This window comes from Halictus rubicundus, chromosome 12, assembly GCF_050948215.1.
Source record: "Halictus rubicundus isolate RS-2024b chromosome 12, iyHalRubi1_principal, whole genome shotgun sequence".
In the NCBI taxonomy this organism is placed as follows: Eukaryota; Metazoa; Arthropoda; class Insecta; order Hymenoptera; family Halictidae; genus Halictus; species Halictus rubicundus.
Genome location: NC_135160.1, coordinates 831,601 through 842,249, shown reverse-complemented (window position 1 = coordinate 842,249; position 10,649 = coordinate 831,601). Strand labels below are relative to the sequence as shown.

Here is a 10,649-nt window from a genome sequence, read left to right as displayed (position 1 = left end):
TTACCCCGAGGCGTTTTGTATCCAAGAATTTACAAAACGCCCCAATCGTTATTGGATAATACGCCCCACCTTCAAAATCATATTGTTTATGTATTATGACGCATTTTTTTCGTAATTGTTAATAGAAATGCCGCGTAAATATGTAAGGACTACATTGAGGGCATCATGGTCTGAGAAAGATCTCAATGAGCCAATGGAGAAGGTAAAGACCAAACAAATGGGAGTTAACGAAGCTTCTAGAGTGTTCAGTATACCTTCAAGGACTCTAAGAAGGCATATTAGTACAGGGAAATCTAAAGTTCCTTTAGGTCGTTCAACAGTTCCTAGCAAAGAACATGCCAAACAGAACACTGTTCTTTAGAACATACTAAAGATTTAGCCAAGAATAAACATCCTGAAAAGAAACCAAAGACCAAAAAAAAAGGTATAGAAATACTAAACCAAAGACAAAAAGAAGTAAGAATAGAACATCTTCTTCTGAAAGTAGCAATGAGATAGAAGTGAATAAGGATACTTCAGAAGAAGAAATTTTCGATGAAGACACTAATAAGTGCGTAGAGTGTACTGAATACTATTATTGTACTAAATCAACAGAAGACTGGATACAATGTATATCATGTTTAACTTGGTTACATGAGTTCTGTACAATGTACAATCCTTTTTACAATCGTTGTGGTCGAAAAGTCAAAAGAGCAGCCCTTAATAAGAAATAATGTAATTTCATTAGATATTACTCTATTTTTGTTCGTAACTATAGTATTTGTTGCTTTTGTTTAAACTTTTATAATACTTTATTAAGCATAATATACCTAAAGTAGTGAATAATTTATGTAGAGTGTGTAACTGTGTTGCAATATGCCCCACCTAAGGTTAAAAAGAAAAAATTATTTTCTGCTACTTTTTATTACGTTTTGTTCATGATCAAGGAATAGTTGTGAAGAGAAATGAACAATTTATGTGATTTGACAGATAAAATAAAAAATGACTGAAAAATATTGTTTTTATTGATTTTTCTTTAAAAATGGTGTGTATTGCATAGTTTTACCCTACATATGTCAACAAGGCCTGGATGATAAACGTCGCGGAACTATCCCCACTACCGCGGAGTGTACCCCGTGAGGGGCCGCGAAGCTCGAGAGGTCTCAGACGCCGAGGATTATAAACATAACACGGCTCGGGTATGTCTCCTGGATGATACATGACGCTGAGAAGACCGGTGTTGTTGACATATATCGAGAATCCACTGTACCCATTTCGCAGCGTAGAAAAGAAACCGTGGTCGGCCGCCTTTTCACGGGAAGAACGTGCAATTGCCATGATCTCGCGGCAGACTAAAATATTCGTCTGGTTTATCCGAGAATGTTAAGCCGTAATCGTACGGGCAACGTAGGCCCGGGCGCTTTCCATTAGCCAAACTGCCTTGCATAATCTCCCATTAGCCATCGACCAGGCGTGGATGTAATCGCCGTTTGCGAATTCAGACTTCGTGGCTCTTTCGTTAAACGGAAATCGTTCCAACGTGCTCCAATTTATCGATCGGTGTTCGGCTCAATTATTTCAGAAACTCCGCTTTTCAAGCTGTATCGGATACGTTATTCTCCCGTATTAATTACCTGCGGATAGCATGAAATATCGTCGGGTGGAATGTTCATCGATGATGGAGGAATGCGCTCGAGGTCTGACGTGTACAGTGTTTACTCGATATATGTCCAAAACACGGGTCTAGCCACGGACATATATCGGCCAGGAGATACTTTTTTTTTTTATTTAAGCATTTCAGATCTCAGTCGAGATCTATTTCTGCTGCACTGAGACAATTTACAGTATACATACATATATATACACATTCATACATACACAGTCCACACTAAATTAAATCAAATTCGAAGATTACATTTTTTGAAGAACTTAAAAATAAGAAGACAAGCCCCAATATTGGGTCGGGCAACCAACATTTCCAAGCGTAAGGGCAACTGAAGGTTAATTTCACGCAACTGCTCAATTAGCCCAGATCGCTGTAAATCGAAGAGGCTACATTGCCAAACAATATGATTAATGTCCTGACTACTGTGTCCGCAGTCGCATTTCGGGTCACTAACAATTCCTACACGAAATAGAGACGCATTAAGACTATAATGATCGGCTCTGCACCGATTAATAATTACAATAAATTCTCGTGCGAGCCGTTCGTGTTTAAACCATGGCTTAGACCTTCCAGTATAATATTGGTTGAAAAATATTTTCCCCTTCATCAAGCCTTGCTCTGTTATAGTCTTTTTGGTTTGTATATGCGCATTTCTCTTGAACTCCTCATACAGGTCAGTAAATGGGATTGGTAATGTTGAGGCACTGCAGGTTTCTGTGGCTGATTTAGCTAGACTGTCCGCAAGTTCAAGGAGATACTATTCTTTGGTCCCCGCGACCTTACACTTCTCGGCGACCGAGAATCGATGGAAAATATAATAATTTGCATTGCTTTAAAATTTATTCTAATTTATGATGGGATGTTAAGAAAAATCAAAGTATGGCGTCCGAAACTCGTGACGTCTTTGAGACACCATTTCAAGACCTTCCTTGCTCACGTATGCGCGGCGACCACGATTTTGCACTTTCCACGAAGAAGATGAAATTATTATAGTGCCGGGTGGAATGCGCGAAGCCAATCGATAGTGTTCGCCAGAGGGAAGTCCCGTATAAATCCGATGGAAAGTTCGTTTTCCGTGGAAGGTCTGCTGGTTGGTTGTTATCCGCGGCGAGAACCTTTCAGAAACCCATGGAAAATCCATCTGGGAGTCAATGGCGAGCGGAAGATGAAGGGCGGGCGTCGAGGGCGAGCGGCTGCATTCCGCGTAGATGCGTTCCCGTTGGGTTTCGCGAGCAATCGATACGAAACCCCCCGTGGCTCTGGACCGTTCCAAATCAATTCCCTCGAGAGTTACACCCGGGTTCGTTTCGGTTTCGCCCGTTGTTCCCCCGCATCTCCACTGCTCCGCGCATTTGCTATACGAGACTACTAACTACCCTCTTTTTTCCGAGGCCCTGAAGGGTGCGAGAGGCCGCCACTGCATCCCGCTGCTGCGACGCATTTCTCACCACCCCGTTGTACCGACGCACAGTGTGACGAATGGCCTTTTTAGCTGGACAAAATTCTAAGTCGCCTATTTTTCTATATTTATCGATTAATATGTTTACAGGTGTATAAAATATGAATAATTATTAATTTTTTACAACATTTGGTTGGTTTTTGTTAATTAAACAATATATTTTAAGTGATTTATAATTAAATATAAAATACAACAAAGTTAGTAATGGATCTATGTAACACAAAATGATTTAACAAGTAGTAGATATTGTCAAAGAAGACGTCATTTTTAAGTATGGACAAAAAGAATGTAATTTTGGAAAAATGATTGTAAATGTTACTTTTTGGAGATTCAGACATATTCTAACGGGAAAGAATTATTCTTTGGTTTAGTATAAGGTTTCAATTTATAAATAACGACTCTACTTCATATTATTGTTTATTATTTTAATAAAAATATAATAACATGAAAATATGAATAAAACAAAAGAAATAACAGAGATCAAAATCAAAGTGTCAAATAGAAACGTTCGGTTGCTAAAAACAAATAACTTATAAACTAATAAATAAAACTAATAACTTATAAACTAATAACTAAAACTAATAACTTATAAACAAATGTAAATAGAATATATCTAAACGTATTTGTGTTACGACAAATATTTGGGTTTACGACTGAAGAAACGAATTTTCATACGAAGAAAGTTCAGAGGAAAACTCGGGGATCTTATCATTGTTTATTCCTTCAATATACAATGAATGAGACCAATCCATAGGTTTCAACGAGTTGACTAAATAAACTGCTAAGTGGCGACGGTAATCGGCATCGGCTGCGTTCGAAATGCCCGGCCCGGGCTATGATTGTCACGAGCGTGTACGTAAAACGACGTAACTTCATTGTAAAAATTAGTATAGTTCTGCAACGTTGTGCAAGCCAATTTTGGTATTAAAATAAAGTAGAGAATCTCTACTTTATTATATGTAACAATCATCGCGTGGGGCGACGTGGGGCATATACTAATTCATTAACGAAGAGTAGTAACATGGCCGTTTCTGTGGAAAAATAAGTACCGTCTTTGACACTTAATTCACAAAAATAGAGGAATGTTATCGATAATTTGGAATTACTAAAGTGAAGATACATGTTTTGAGACGTTATATCCATCGTATATAGGAAATTTAAATACTCCTCAGTACATTTTAACATATTTCTAGCGCGTATGGAAATGGGCCCATTCATTTATAGGTTAGGTGTTCGTCTTTTAGGTGAAGTTTACACGCTCTGTAAACATACAACAAAAGAATTTTAAGTTTTAATATTCAAGGGTTTTAATACATGGTTATTTTAGATTATATTAGCACAGTTAGTTTTTGTTTATTTGAAAGTTAATTTTGTCCAGCTAAAAAGGCCATTCGTCAGACTGTGCGACGTAACGATAATGCCACCGTGCCGGGAACATTCGCTACGGCGAGCGATGCAGTCGCGTAATTTCGGACGCGTTTTAAACCCGGTTCCGATGCGCCGGCAATCATTCCTCTTTCCGGGATCATTCACGTTTAGCCCTCTGTCACTGCGATCAGGCTCGATTCAACATCGTTTCGGTGTGTGCGAGGTCATATTTGCGGGTCGGTCGATGATAATTAACCCTTTGCCAGCCTATACCGAGAAGCAGACGCGATGTCCAATTTTAGGGAAATTAGTACCCGTTTCTTTTTAACCCTCCGACGGCTTTATGGGTCCTTCGGGGCCAAGCGAAAATTTCTGCTTAATTTCTTCCTTCGAATTTTTATTTAACTAATACATTAAATTAGAGACTTCAAGAAGTATCTCATAATTTTTCAGATTCTCCTACAGCCTGGGAACAATCAACATTTAGGCCCGGGAATGAAAAGCCCGTAATGAGTTTCTCTCGCATAATTTGATTCTAGAACAATGATTCCATGTAAACTACTGGGGATCGTGGACGTCAGAAATATGTGTGACGATGACGGGTGCGAAGAAACGAAATAATATGCAAAAAACTAATTAAGAATTTCATAAATAGAGTGGTTTATGGAGTATGTTGAAATATAGAAGCGAGTGAGTAATAATAAGGAGCTAGTAAGCTGCGTCCTCTCGTCAACAATGCGAGAGAAATGTCGACGCCGAAGGTCCTAACAAAAGGGAGGACGGTTTTAATATTGCACACGACGACAAATTGCACCCTCGTTATTTGGGGTGGCATCGCGTCCCGCCTAGAACTACGCGGCAACTTTGTCTGAGTGCTCAACGAAGTCTTCTTACAAACGAATTTCCGCGCCGGCTGCCTTAAGTTAGCTTTATTAAGTAAGCATAAGTTTACGCACCGGGTAAGACGGAAATTTCCATTAGAAATAACTTAATCTGTTTATTCTGTTGGACCTTCCCGTCTGAATTCGAATGGAAAAAAGAAACTTAATGACATTTTGTTACTCTATTCCCGCTCTTTGTTCGCGTTTCGCGGACAACTTTCGGAACTGTAAAATATATGACAGCGCCGGTTACCCCTCCGGTCTGCAAAAGTTCGTTCTGGTTCTGCTTACTTTTCTTACAGTTCTTTAGTAGATTAAATAAATTCTTTTTTAACCTGTAATAATTTTATGCGATAATATAACAACTCACTAAACAATTTACATAAGACTGTTTTATTCTAATTAACACGTTCACGGACAGTAAAAATTTCAGTGAGCTGCAAAAACAGACAGGCAATTTTTCTTGAAACTAGTTGTACTATCCGAAATCTGATTAGACATAAACAATAATAATAAGTTAACTGTCATTAGTAATGACAGTTGATCTCTTAAGGTTGTATAAAATTAAATGAATAAAAATTGGCTTTAAAATTTGAATGCTATAGCATTCATGTCCGCGAACGTGTTAATTGCTCATGAAGTAAGTTTCGTTGGCAAAGATGAAATAAAGTAAATAAATATGAAATTATAAGCAACAAGAAAATAGAAATTACATTTTTTAAAAAATGTTCTATGGTCCACGTATCGAATGGAATCCATTAAAAGTCTCACGACTCGTCCAGTCTCCGTTACAAAATTATAGTTGAATTCGATACCCGTCGCAGTTGATATCGATATCTATCTATCTTTATTTTGCTGCAACCCCCGAAATATGCAACCAACTTGGCAGTGTTGGCGACGCTGCCGAAGGACACTGCGCTTGGACGGCGTCATTCTTCCGTAATTCGACCGTCACCGCTTTCACTTGGACCCCAATAATTCTTGTCAGAATTCCAGCCGTTTCTTACGTTACTTGCGAAACTCGACAGCCATTGTTGAGACTGCTAACTACGATCCGGAAGAAATCCTGCCGGACAATGCAGCAGAACGTATACAATTGCAAGTAAGCGTCACGACCGAGGATGATTGCTCAGCGACGAATAAACAAAATGCAAAATCGATAGTGAAACGAGACGCGTGGTGTTTAGGGGAAACTTTTGGCAGGCAGTGTACGCGGCTACGTTTCGTACGTGCAAAGCCAGCCCCATTTTTGCAGGAACCGCGAACTACGGAAAGGAAAAACAAAAGTGAAAATAAGAGAAAAGACGAGAGAGAGAGAGAAAGAAAGGGAGAGAGGGAAAGAGAGAGCCAGAGGGCAAAACAAGGGATAACAGAGAGCCATAGGTGCAGGCGTACACGCGAGAGGCTAAGGGTCGAGGAGAATGCGAACGTGTTCGGAACAATGTCACAGGTTGCACACAATATGGGCACCGGTGGAGTCGCACGAGGGATTATTCGGTGACGCGTGGGGTGCATACGATCTTCGAAGGGATGCCGGGCCAGATAATTAGGATTGAAGGGAGGGGGAAGGGGTGGAGGGGGCAGGATCAAGCGCTTCATGCGCAGAGACACGAGTTTCCGTGCGAGCTGTGTGCACGTTGTGTACGTTGACCCCCACACACCACTGTCGTCGGACTGTCAGAGACACATCGGGGTTAATTACGGCACCGCGGGGTTGCGTAATCTTCCTTTGCGATAAAGGTCGAGGGACTCGGAAAGAAACTGCCGAGGTATACGGATCGTCTGGTTCCGAAAGATTAGGGGATTACTTGCACTTCTTGCTTTTCAAGAGAGAAGCCAAAAACTCGTTCCGCGAAAAATTACTGACGTTAAGATCTGTAGATTAAGATATCAAATTACAGCCCTACTTGTACGTGACGAGACGATTGAAGAGTTGAAAATATTTAGAATTTTTCCGACACTTTAAAAATCGGGCTAAGTGTCACTTTTTAACATCTCGTTTAATGAATTTGATGTGCAACTCGCAGTATTATCAATTAGGAAAAATACAGGGAAAGACACGTTGCAGAACTTATGGGAAAATATTCCTGGCCACCCGTGCAATTTTAATAAGCACCGAGCATAATGAACCTAATATAATCGCGGAACGTTCATTACGCCATAATGAAACCATTAGAGTTCGCTTAGCAGCTTCATCATCTTCGCGTGAAAGCGCTCCATCTCGAAAATGATGTCTTTTCGAAGGAAGACTCCCGGCGGACCCTTTTCACTCTTGCAATTTGCTTTCCAGCACAGTAATTAAAATTTTTATGCCAAAGGAACGTACATCTCTCGGTTTATTGATCGAGGAAAAGGAACTAAGAAAAACGCGATCGAAATGAATGCAGGCATTATAATTTGTTTAACTGGATCAAATTCTAGATGAACTTGCTATTTAATAATGTTAAAAGTAACCGATACAACTTTCATCGTTGTACAACTGCCAATATAATTGCGAAAGCTACGTTAAAATAAAATTATCCTAAATCCCATAATTTTTTCCTTTAAATATATGAGGCAACGCGATATCGGAAATTTATGATAGTTTATTTACATTAATATTTACGTATCTTTATTATATTTTTATTCGCATCGACAAAATATGATCGCTTTACATATATCACAGTGTCGTAAAATATTAAAGGAAAAAAATATTTCAGAGAATGATAAGCAATCATTGTATGCAACTAATTTTGCATTTGATAGTACGTCGGCGCAAGTTGAGTTTCCCGCCGCGTGCATAGTAGTACGAAGGAGTAGCCGATAGATGGCAAATTCCTTGAACATTTCTCGCAAGAGAAAATTAACAGCGGTACTTTATAAGGCAGGACGACGCTGCATGAAATCGTGCCTTAAACTAATGAGTAAGGAAAATATAGAGCTTTGGTAACGCTTAGCTATGCTGACTATAAAGCGACCATATTTTTGAAGGGGCAAAGGTCGTCCCAAGGTAGCGCGAACTACTTTTTCGCGCAGCCGGGTGAAGCGATCTACCTCGTAATTACCCTAGTAGCACAAAATATTGTATACACATATTCATATAATATTAAAAAGAGTTCAATCTTTTTTTAATATTCGAATATACATGCAATATATTTATTTTATATTAAGTAAAAAATATTTCTTTTTAAATATTCAGGAAAATATGCATTTCATGTTACGAGAAAAATATTTTTTTCTAAATATTAAATAAATCTTTATTTCATATTTTCACAATAAAATGTTTTTGTTTATTTAGTAAATATATTCTATGTGTTTCAATGCTTCCTTACGATGGAAGTACTTCAGAAAATATATAATATCTGTTTGTCGTTACTATACTATTAATAATATGCTTTATTAAAAATAAAGTAGTTAGATTTTTATCTAAACAATATTTTTAGCAGAAGTTTATCTCTTCTAATAATTATATGATTTGATACGATTTGACCTTTATAAGTCTAAAAAGTAATGAATCTAACAAATATAGGTTCGCATGGGCTCAGTGAGGAAGCACATCATCAATTAAACGGTAAGTCACGAGTTCGAATCCCGCCAGCTGCATAAAAATTTCTTAAATGTAATAAAGGTCCTTTCGAAGACAAAGTGCAATATTTCCTCAAGCAATGCACAGAAAGTAATACATATTCATATTTTCTCATTTTTGTTATAACTTTTTCTTAAATTTGAAAATTTTATTGAATGTTATTTAAATATTAAATTTATATTTTTCAAATATTTTGGATTCATATTTTTTTAATATTTATCTTATACGTTTTAAATATCTAGTTTATATCATCTGAATATTTAGCTTATATTTTTTAAACATTCAATTTATATTTCTTGTACATGTATACAATATTCAGATCCAATATTTTTCTTATATGAAAAAATGTGGCTTAAAAAATATTTTTCTAATATTTGAAAAACATATTTATCTAATATTTTTGTGCTACTAGGGTAAAGTTTAAACTTGATTGAAACTTTTCGATCTTAAGCGCATTAAAAGGGGGGTATTAAACCGCTTTTATAACCACATGTTATAAGATGGTTACGATGTTGAAGAATTGTATGTAATGTGAATTTTAGCAGAAAAACAATTATTTAATGTAACTGTTGTAATAAGGTCCGGTGGATATAATTCTGCGTATGTCACACGGTGCATTAAAACTCATTGTAATCTCCCAAACCGCGCTGTCTCTCGTAAATGTGCGGGAATTATAGTGTTCCCGTGCTTTTGGATTCCACGTTATCTCATTTCATATGACTCACGTTACTCGCGACGGTGCTTCTCTCGTTAATCTACCATAAAAACATCCTTTTAGGTGGTATAACAATCGTATGCTTAGCAAACATCTCAAGGTTCTTGATTTACTACGTTATCATTGTCAGTGAAAAAAAAAGACTAGGAAAACGAGAATTTTTCATTCAGTAATCTTTGAACAATATTCTCAGAAACTTTACTCATTTTCGTACGCTTCAAGGTAACCTCCACTTAACCTTAGGGGACAGTCAATGATATATATTTTTTTGCAACATTTCTTTTCTTTTTCAGATCGATCTCAACAATATATTTCTTTGCTCTTACGTGAAATTAGTTGAGGATTCTTCAAGGTCTTAGCAAGGACATAGCCACTATTCGCAGGAATGTATTGAATTAAAAATAATTTAAACTGGTTGCTGAAAACAGGCTTTAGGTGGACCATTTACAAGTTGTTGAAAATCCATTAGTTCACTAGTGGCAAGCTTCCGTCAAGGGTCAAAGTTCCCAAGGAGATGGAAAGTAACGCACTGCTGTGGGAATGGTTTTTCCATGTGGCGAACGCACGCGTCCTACCAACATGTAAATTTCTGATACAGAATCATAGGGGCTGGGCTACGCTTTTATCTCGACAACTCGTTTCACATGCCGACCCACGCTCTCGCGAGTTGTGACGCGCCGCAGTAGCTGCGGTGCGCGCGAAAGCTTTGTAATGCAACTCGTAAGCTCCATTACGCGCGCGTACGCGTTTGTCAGGGAAACGTCCCCGGAGAGGCCAGACACGCGGTGAATCTTTTCCCAGCCTTCGGTTGCGATGTGTAATATCGTAGCGACGCGTTTCTCGCTTGCTTTGCGATCGCGCGACCACCTATCTGCCTTCCTCAAATATTTATCTTTTAATTCGCTCGGCTTGCTTCGAAAAGTGCCGCATAAAGTTTCTCGCGCTCTTTGCAACCGCAATTACTGCCAGAGATGCGTAGTTCGTGAAATGTTTGCTATTTTCTACACTGAGTTCTC

The 10,649-nt window shown here is 38.2% G+C and overlaps 1 non-coding gene across 1 annotated transcript; it reads left to right on the top strand.

Annotated features, from left to right (window-relative positions):
* The first annotated feature begins 8,239 nt into the window (after window positions 1-8,239).
* On the top strand, window positions 8,240-8,389 carry LOC143360104 (U12 minor spliceosomal RNA). Its single transcript, XR_013083210.1, has one exon. It is a non-coding gene; the product is annotated as a U12 minor spliceosomal RNA (small nuclear RNA).
* The last annotated feature ends 2,260 nt before the right edge of the window (window positions 8,390-10,649 follow it).